This window comes from Mytilus galloprovincialis, chromosome 8 (genome assembly GCF_965363235.1).
Source record: "Mytilus galloprovincialis chromosome 8, xbMytGall1.hap1.1, whole genome shotgun sequence".
NCBI classification, from domain to species: Eukaryota; Metazoa; Mollusca; class Bivalvia; order Mytilida; family Mytilidae; genus Mytilus; species Mytilus galloprovincialis.
Genome location: NC_134845.1, coordinates 22,608,832 through 22,617,718, shown reverse-complemented (window position 1 = coordinate 22,617,718; position 8,887 = coordinate 22,608,832).

Sequence of the window (8,887 nt, the reverse complement as noted above, 5' to 3'; positions counted from 1 at the left end):
TTGGGCATATTTGATAGATCAGTTAAAATCTTTCACATAAACTTATTGAATCAACTGAAATAGACACTTAATAAGTGTTTAAAAAGTGTCTAAAATCTTTCGTCAGATGAACTTGAAATTTGAGGCCAAAATCGGCCCTTACCGGACCTTATGTATACTTTGAACGTTAAACCAAGGAGTTGTATATATGCTATCCTTCTGGAAAATGCATGCACTATTTTCCTAACAACAAATCAATCATCTTTCCGAAATGGAAAAGGCCTTAGTTACATCATAGATTTAATCATATTGACTTTATTTTGTTTTCAGTGTTGCTATTATATCCTGACACGGTAGAAATTGGACATAACTGCTATACCTCAAAATAAACATCATCGGATGCTTTTTTTGGTATACATAATTAAGTAAAAATAATTCGGCTGGGGAGGTGAATCTCATTTTAAATTAACAAAATAAATATTTTTCATATTTACATATATTAAGATTTAATAAAACACTTAGAATTCAATATTGTAAATCTTTCATTTTATACGGATTTTTTTCTTCTTTCTAAATGCTAACATTGTCTGGCTGTTTCACACGGCTAATAGTTTCATGCGATGGTAAAGGCCCCCTCTATATCTTTGAGAAGAAAGATGGGGGCTTTATCATCGCACGAAAAAGATGCAATTGTTGCTCCTTGTTGACGGCCTTACTGGTTTTGAGACGAAAACAGCGCTGTCCATTTTTTTGTATATGCGTGTAGTGATTTTACCCCCCCCCCTCCCCCCGGCCTAAAAAAATTTAGAGAAAAAGTAAAATATGACAATGATGACCACGAAGGCAGAGTAGGGAATTCATAAACAAGGTAAAAATAAATTAGTATGATTGCTGTGGATAGTAAACTTGAAATTGAAAGAAAATAGCAAATGCAAATTATTCGTAGTATATTTTAATTCATGACACAGAAAAACAGGACAAGTTAGAAATTTTTACGGATATTGGAAAAAGGGCTCAACTATTGCTGTCGACAAATATCTATAAAATAACGTTGGTTAATGTATTGTAGTCCACCATACCAGTGGCGGATCCAGAACTTTTCCTAAGGGGGGCCCGCTGACTGACCTAAGGGGGGCACTCCAGTCATGCATCAGTGATTCCCTATATAATCAACCAAATTTTTCCCACCGGATCTGCCTATGCATACGATATCAATGAATAATGAGCAAAATTATTACCGTATAGTCACCTAAACCAGGTCATGTTTGATTCCATTTCATTCAGTGGTTCTCTAGAAGAAGTTCAAAATGTAAAAAGTTAACGACGACGACGGGCGCAAAGTGATGAGAAAAGCTCACTTGTCCCTTTGGGCTAGGTGGTCTAAAAAGGAAAGACCAAAGGAAGAATGAATAACAAAATAATTAACGAGAAAAAAGGCATGCAGCTCACGTTAGCTAATGGAATAAACAATCGTGCTTTGAAATATTACCTTTTCCCACAAGCATAAGAGCAGAAGTCTGGACCTCTCTTACTTTAGAGCATAAACATTCTGCAAGTCATATCATCGTTGATAAGTTCAAAGATGAAATTAGTGAAAATTGTTACTGTAACAAATACGAAAAGCACACCAGTGTCATTTTATATCAGTTTTTTTTTTCTTCAATGCATGGAAGTATTGAGCATAGAGGACTGCTCAGAATGTGAATTAGTATGCAACATTGTAAATGCAGTAGCGAATCCAGACCTTATTTTTTAGAACGATCAATGCATTTGAATCGGGACATCTGGGACACACTCATTTAAATGACTGGATCCGCCCCTCTAATGTGCGTCTATAAAATAGAGCAGTGCTTTTATTCATTTGGCATGAACTTGTTTTTATCCTATATGTAAAATTGAGAATGGAAATGGGGAATGTGCCAAAGAGACAACAACCCGACCATAGAAAAAAACAACAGCAGAAGGTCACCAACAGGTCTTGGTGATGTCTGTAATATTTTTTGTTGCACATGTACAGTCATAAATTAGACTGTTAATGACATCTTTACACTTAAATCGATTGGATGTGTGCTTATTGATACTTTAGTCTTTAGAAAAACATTTTTTACAAGTTGTTATTGACTTTGAACTAGCTGTCAGTAACTGCCACAGTACTGTTCAAACAGTAAATACAATACAAGTTTAGTCCTTATCAACTGATTTTCATAGTTCAGCTTCATATATGGTACTGTTAAATCGTTGTCCCAGGTAAGAAGGGGGTTTGGAGCTGGCCAATATGTTTAAGCCCACCACTATTGAATTCTGAATTTGCCTGTCCCAAGTCGAGAACCTGTACTTCAGTGGCTGTATATCATATTTGTATTTCATTCTTTTTTAACATAAATCAGAATTTTAGTTTTCTCCCTGGAATTGTTTTACATTTCTATTTTGTGGCCTTTTATAGCTAACTATGCAATTTGGGTTTTTTTTTATTGTTGAAAGCAATATGGTCACATTTAGTTATTAAGTTCCATGTCATTTGCTCTCTAGTGGAAAGTCGTCTCATTTGCAATTATAACCACATCTTTTTAACCAAGTTATTTATGTATAAAAAAATTATTGACAATTATATGTAAATGTTCACTGCAAAAACTTAAGACTTAATAATAAAAAGATATACATTTGTATCTGTAAAGTTTGCTTCAAATAATATCTTCCTTGCACTAATTTTAAGCAAATCTGCCATCTACATTCTAGGACTGTTTGACTTAATTTTTTTTTATGCATGAACCCAAAAATGCAATCTTCATGTTTATATAAAAACTGCAAAAGACTCAGACCCTATCAGTATAATATAGCAACATGAAATAAAATATTCTGCACTGAATATCTTCTTTTGATCATAAATTATTTTTTTCGAGATTTGTAAAATAAGAAATTTCACCAAGAGATTGATGTCTAAAACAAGCTGAAATGTGTTTACTGCTTGAATGTTTTATATTATCAGTCTAACAGAAAAAAGTTTACTATAAGTTTAAAGATATTAATGATTCATAACAATGAGGTCAATGTCTGACAGATAAACCAAGCCTGACAGACTTGTACACCTTACAATCATTCCATAAACCAAATAAACATTTAGAGACATTTTGTTTCTAGTATATTAGAGGAAGATCCACCATTTGAAAAGTTACACCGACTTATGAACCATGAACGAAGACAGATGATGCATGCCAGCCAGACATGTAAACTTTGCAATCAATCTAAATAAAAGCATCTTTGGGGTTTATTATATTTCTTTATATGTAGGTAAATGTAGTCATGTTTATAAAAATTGTAAACTCAATACAGTTTTAATAATTTTATAGTTCATAACTTTTTTGTTTTGCACCATTGAAAATATCTACAGCTTTTTCTTGTTCAAAGAATTAACTGTCATTGTTGTATGAATTTCATCAATGCATCCAAATTTGATTAAGTCATCATCCACAGCAAATTGCAAAAATCACTCTGAGTCCTGAATCTTCTCTCTAGTTCTACTGTTGATAGTAGAATTAGCAAGCAATAGTAGTGTAACGTAATCTTAAGGGCTAGAGTTATAGCTCTGAAGAACATTGTAAATATCAGTTTCATGTATACACTTCATGAATGGTTCTCTGCATCTTATTTCCCTACAAAGATATGACACAAGTTCAGACAACTGCTTTATTAATTGGAGACAAACATTATGTATTTAAAGAATTACTGTATGCGTTTACTCTTTGAATTGTTTGGTATTTAACTGTAGGGAGCATTAAGTTTGATTAGATAGTTTAAAAAGTATCTTGATATGTTCCTTTGGTTTTTCTTGTAGTTGAGTTGCTGTCTCATTGGCATATACCCACATCTCTTCAAACAGTGTAAGCTCCATGTAATGATTTTAAAAAAGGTTCATACAAAAGCTTAAATCAAAAAGGTTACTGTGTATAAATTACGTGCTTTATTTCTTCCAATAAAAGAAATTATAAAAATGCATTGAACAAAGCTAAAACATTATATTTTTCTTTAAAATATGTCTAAATAAAAAAGTTAAGACTTACTATTTCAGCTTTTAAAGTCTTGAGGCATGGAAAGTCTCCTGTCCTTTGACAAATGAAATTATTCTCCTTTAGTTGTCCATAGAACCGTGTTAAATTTTCGCAACTCCATCATGTTAAGGGCATACGATACAGTTACAGGGAAGGTAATGACGTTGCTAACGTAAAATGTTATTTTCGCGACGTCAAACTCTGACATATCGGGAAAGATGCATTTTTCGACTGATTTTTACCGTTCAAACTGATTTAATTTGAAGACGAGTGCATGGACCCCTATTTTTTAAAACAGCAATTTGTTTCATTTTGCAAGGAGATTATGTGACCCAAATTTTATAAAACTGTAAATAGCGCATTTTTTTTTAATTTTGATAAACATGCAGCAAAAATTGACGTTTTTTCCTCTATTCATGAACATTTGATAAATATAGAGTTATTTCGGAATAAAAATTGCATAATTTTTAATGATACTTATAAAATACAGAAATTACCGATTATTTAACAAAAACCATTTTCTGTTTATCTTTTAAAACAAAAAAGTTATGTCTTTCTTTCGAAAAAGAAAATAAGGACACAAATCTGAATTTTGAGCAAATATACAAAATTTCGACCTTATTTTACTCAAAAAGTAGCACATGAAGGTATATTTTTAATTACATATTTGATTTAATCAGGTAAAAAATAGCCTATGTGCAAATTTTCATCAACTTGTAAATACAGGTTCAAAACTGTATCGTATGCCCTTAAAAAGAAGTGCTAGAAAATACAATAATGAAATAATCATTAGTTAAAAACTATAAAATTTTATGAGTAACAATTTATCATTATCCTCGAGGCCCAAAACATAACAAATAGATAATAAGGTTTTGGCAGTATTTGGCCACAGCTTTATCTTGAATAAAATATAACATATATGATATATAATATGTATTTAAATTGGCAATCTTGCTCTGAAATATATTTATCAATGTCTTTATTTAATATATATGTAAATTATAATGTGGCTACCGCAAATTATGGCAGACCACTAATATAAATATATTTAAGTAATATGTCTGGTACGAGAAGTTGACTGATGAGCCCTGGTAATCAGAGGCTATCATTACTGTTCACTGAATATATGAATGTTAAATCCAGCGCAGCGAAATGTGCCAAATGTGCTCTGCCAATGTCCACTTTTACATCTACATTATGTTCACTAGTTGTCTCCTACTCTCCCATCTCAGTACCATTAGCAGAAATAAGCTGAAATATAAACTTAAAAGCAGTATCTGGTTTCTTACTTCCATTCAGAACAAATACACATGTAACACAAAATTAATTTACATTGGGAGGGTGGTGGGTTTTTTAAGAAGATTATTTTCTCGTCCAATTTTCGTCTGCTGCAATCTTGCCGACGTATTTCGAAAAGACCAAAGCGAGGTTGCGATCAAACTAATCAACACAAATGTTAAATACCATACAGTGAACCGCCACCTGCCCAAATTAAAATCTTCGAGTTTGTACCCAATGGATAACGGGCTTTAAAATTGTAGATTTTAAATCCTTTTTATCCTCGAGGCCCAAAACATAACAAAAAGATAATAAGGTTTTGGCAGTATTTGGCCACAGCTTTATCTTGAATAAAATATAACATATATGATACATAATATGTATTTAAATTGGCAATCTTGCTCTGAAATATATTTATCAATGTCTGTATTTAATATATATGTAAATTATAATGTGGCTACCGCAAATTATGGCAGGCCACTAATATAAATATATTTTAGTAATATGTCTGGTACGAGAAGTTGACTGATGAGCCCTGGTAATCAGAGGCTATCATTACTGTTCACTGAATATATGAATGTTAAATCCAGCGCAGCAAAATGTGCCAAATTGTCCGATAAGATAAGGGTAACAACTTGATCTGATTGGACAACCGCCACTGAAAAGAGGGGGTGTAGCTGCGCGAAGCTGTGTCAAATACAATTTAATATATTAACTTTCTAGTTACTTCCTAGTAACTTACTTGAAACGTCAGATATAAAATGTTAACATAACAGTTGTATCTAATTACAGTCGGGGAAGGTTAAATTAATGCCAAGATTCCTGATGATCATTTCTAATCCTCCCTGGAGGGTATTCAAAAAAATGTTATTTCCCAAAGACGTCAAATGCACTCCATCTTTCATTAAGAATAATTCATTAGCCTTTATATCAGGGTAACGGATGTAACAACCATCTGTTTTGGTTAAAAATGATGCTATAGAGGTATTAACCCTCATTCTACATTTTTCCATGGCATTAATATTGTCAGAGTAAAGCCAACTTAATCTCGGAATAATTTGAGACCAGACAAAAACTGTGTCCAACATCAGTTGACGCATCCAACTGAACTGTTTCCTTATTAGTTCACAAAGAGTTTTTGTACTTTTTCCCCCTATATCATTGCCTCCAATATGTAAAACTAATACAGTTGGCGGATCTTCATATTTTAACATGGTACTTATTTGTTGTTTCATGTCCAGCACTTTACCTCCACATTTTCCCTGCCACCAAATATTTACTCCCATCCTCTGCAGTCCCAAGTTTACCCCTCCCGGTCTTCCTCTGGCTTCCCCAAAGGCATGCTTAATAATCGAGGATCCAACGATCCAAACTGTAGCATGTCCTGCAATTCTTAGAAAGCAATTATTACTTGCTTATATTGATGCAGGACATACCATTTATTTACATAATACAATATTTATTCAAATGCCAGCTCATGACTGCATTACAAAATAAGCAAATATAGAAACATATTTACACAAATAAATGTACATATATAATGTTCAGGCATTTAAATCCTAATGTAACGCAAAAAGGCCTGTGACTTCCAACGTCCCATTTCTTTAATTTGTTCATCAGAAATACCCTCTAATGAGCATGTAGTTGCCATGCCAATTCTAAAGGAATGGGACTTAAATCCATTGTTTTCTATACCAATTACTGACAGAGACCTTTTTAATAATGCCGAAAACTGGTATCTTGTAAGGGGGGATCCATCAAAATGACAAAATAAAGGTCCCAGATAAGGTGGGCGAACTTTAATAAAATTAGCCATTATTTGTACTGGACATACATTTTTGTTTTTCTGCTTAGAAATAACGATTGTTGTTCCAGAACCAAACTGATCAGTTTTAGATGACGTCAATAAAACCTCTAATCTTGCATCACAAAGCTTTATATTTTCAAATTTTACAGTATGCATCTGCTTATTTTTACAATCAACTGTTATTTCACCTACTCTCATAAAACCATGAAAGGCTAGCGAAAATGAAGTCATAAACAGTTTTGTCTCATACCCGGTTTTGCAAATCACCGCCAGTGACCTCAATAATTTTTCGAATATATCTCTCGTTATAGGTAATCTAGTGTCCTTTTGATTTTGGCCCCCCAACCTTTTTATTCCTTCAATCAATTTTCTGACCACAAATTTCTGTGTATTGTCTTCTAAATTGTTGATTTTATTAAAGTAGCTTAAGCCTGAAATATAGCCAGATACTGTTGAATGGGACAATTTCTTTCTAAACATATAAACAATGAATGATGTCAAGTCATCAAGCGGAATAGGCCAGACATCAGAAAAACCATGATTTTCTCTGAATTTAACAAATATGTCCATGCTATGCAAATATGCTTTCTGTGTACTGGGTGCTAATGAATTTATAAGTAAATGATTCATTTCAGTTCTGAAATCATCGACAGGAATTCTTGTGGGATTGCTGCTGGAGAACTGTCTGCATTCGGGACCAAGTCCATAAAACGTTGTTCCTGAAATCGAGAAAGAGCATCTGCGATTGCATTATGCTCACCCTCAATATGTTGTGCCCTAAATTGTATGTTATTGTTCATAGTGAGAAAAACTAGTTGTCTTATCAATATCATTACTCTCTTTGATTTTGATGTTCTTTTGTTCACAATGCTTACTAATGCCTGATTATCTATTCTCAACAGAATCTTTTTATTTCTAAATGAACGACCCCATATCATGAAAGACAGCACGATGGGAATAAGCTCCAAACATGTTATATCCAATAAAATGCTAGTATCAGCCCAACTACTTGACCACTGGTATTGTACCCAGTGACCTTGAAAATAAGCTCCACAACCTAATAAAACATTACCTGATTTATCAGTGAATAATTCCAGACTTTCATTAGTCGACCAAAATCTATCAGGAAAATAACACTGACCATTGAATTGATCTAGAAAATTTAACCAAACTCTAGCATCTGCTTTGACCTCTGAATTCAATATGACAGTATAATAAGGCTTTCCATTCTTAACTGAAGCTATCAAATCGTAAAAACGACGAATGAATGCACGGGCTGATATAATAGCCCTTGAACAAAATGCCATTAAACCAGTAATTGATTCAAGTTCCTTCAGTGCCATTTTCTTTTCGACAAGACCTGGTCAAGCATAAATTTAAGTTTATCCAGTTTTTCAGGGGGGATTCTAACCAACATAAGTACTGTGTCAATTTCAAGGCCTAAAAATGTGATTCATGTGGTAGGACCTACTGTTTTATTCTCTGCTAGTGGAACACCTAGCTGCCTACATACTTCATTAAAAGTGTCCATCAAAATGGTACAATTATCCGTTGAACTTTCACCAGCAAAGAAAAAGTCATCCAAATAGTGGTCTTAAGTCTCAATGCCAGCTTTCAATGCAACTGTTTTATGCAAAAAAGTGGCAAATTTTTCAAAGAGGGCACATGATATAGAACAGCCTTCAGGCAGACATTTATTAATACAATATTTCCCATCAAAGAAAATTCCCAGAAGGTCAAAATCAGCTGAGTGAACCAAAAAAATTCTAAAGGCCTG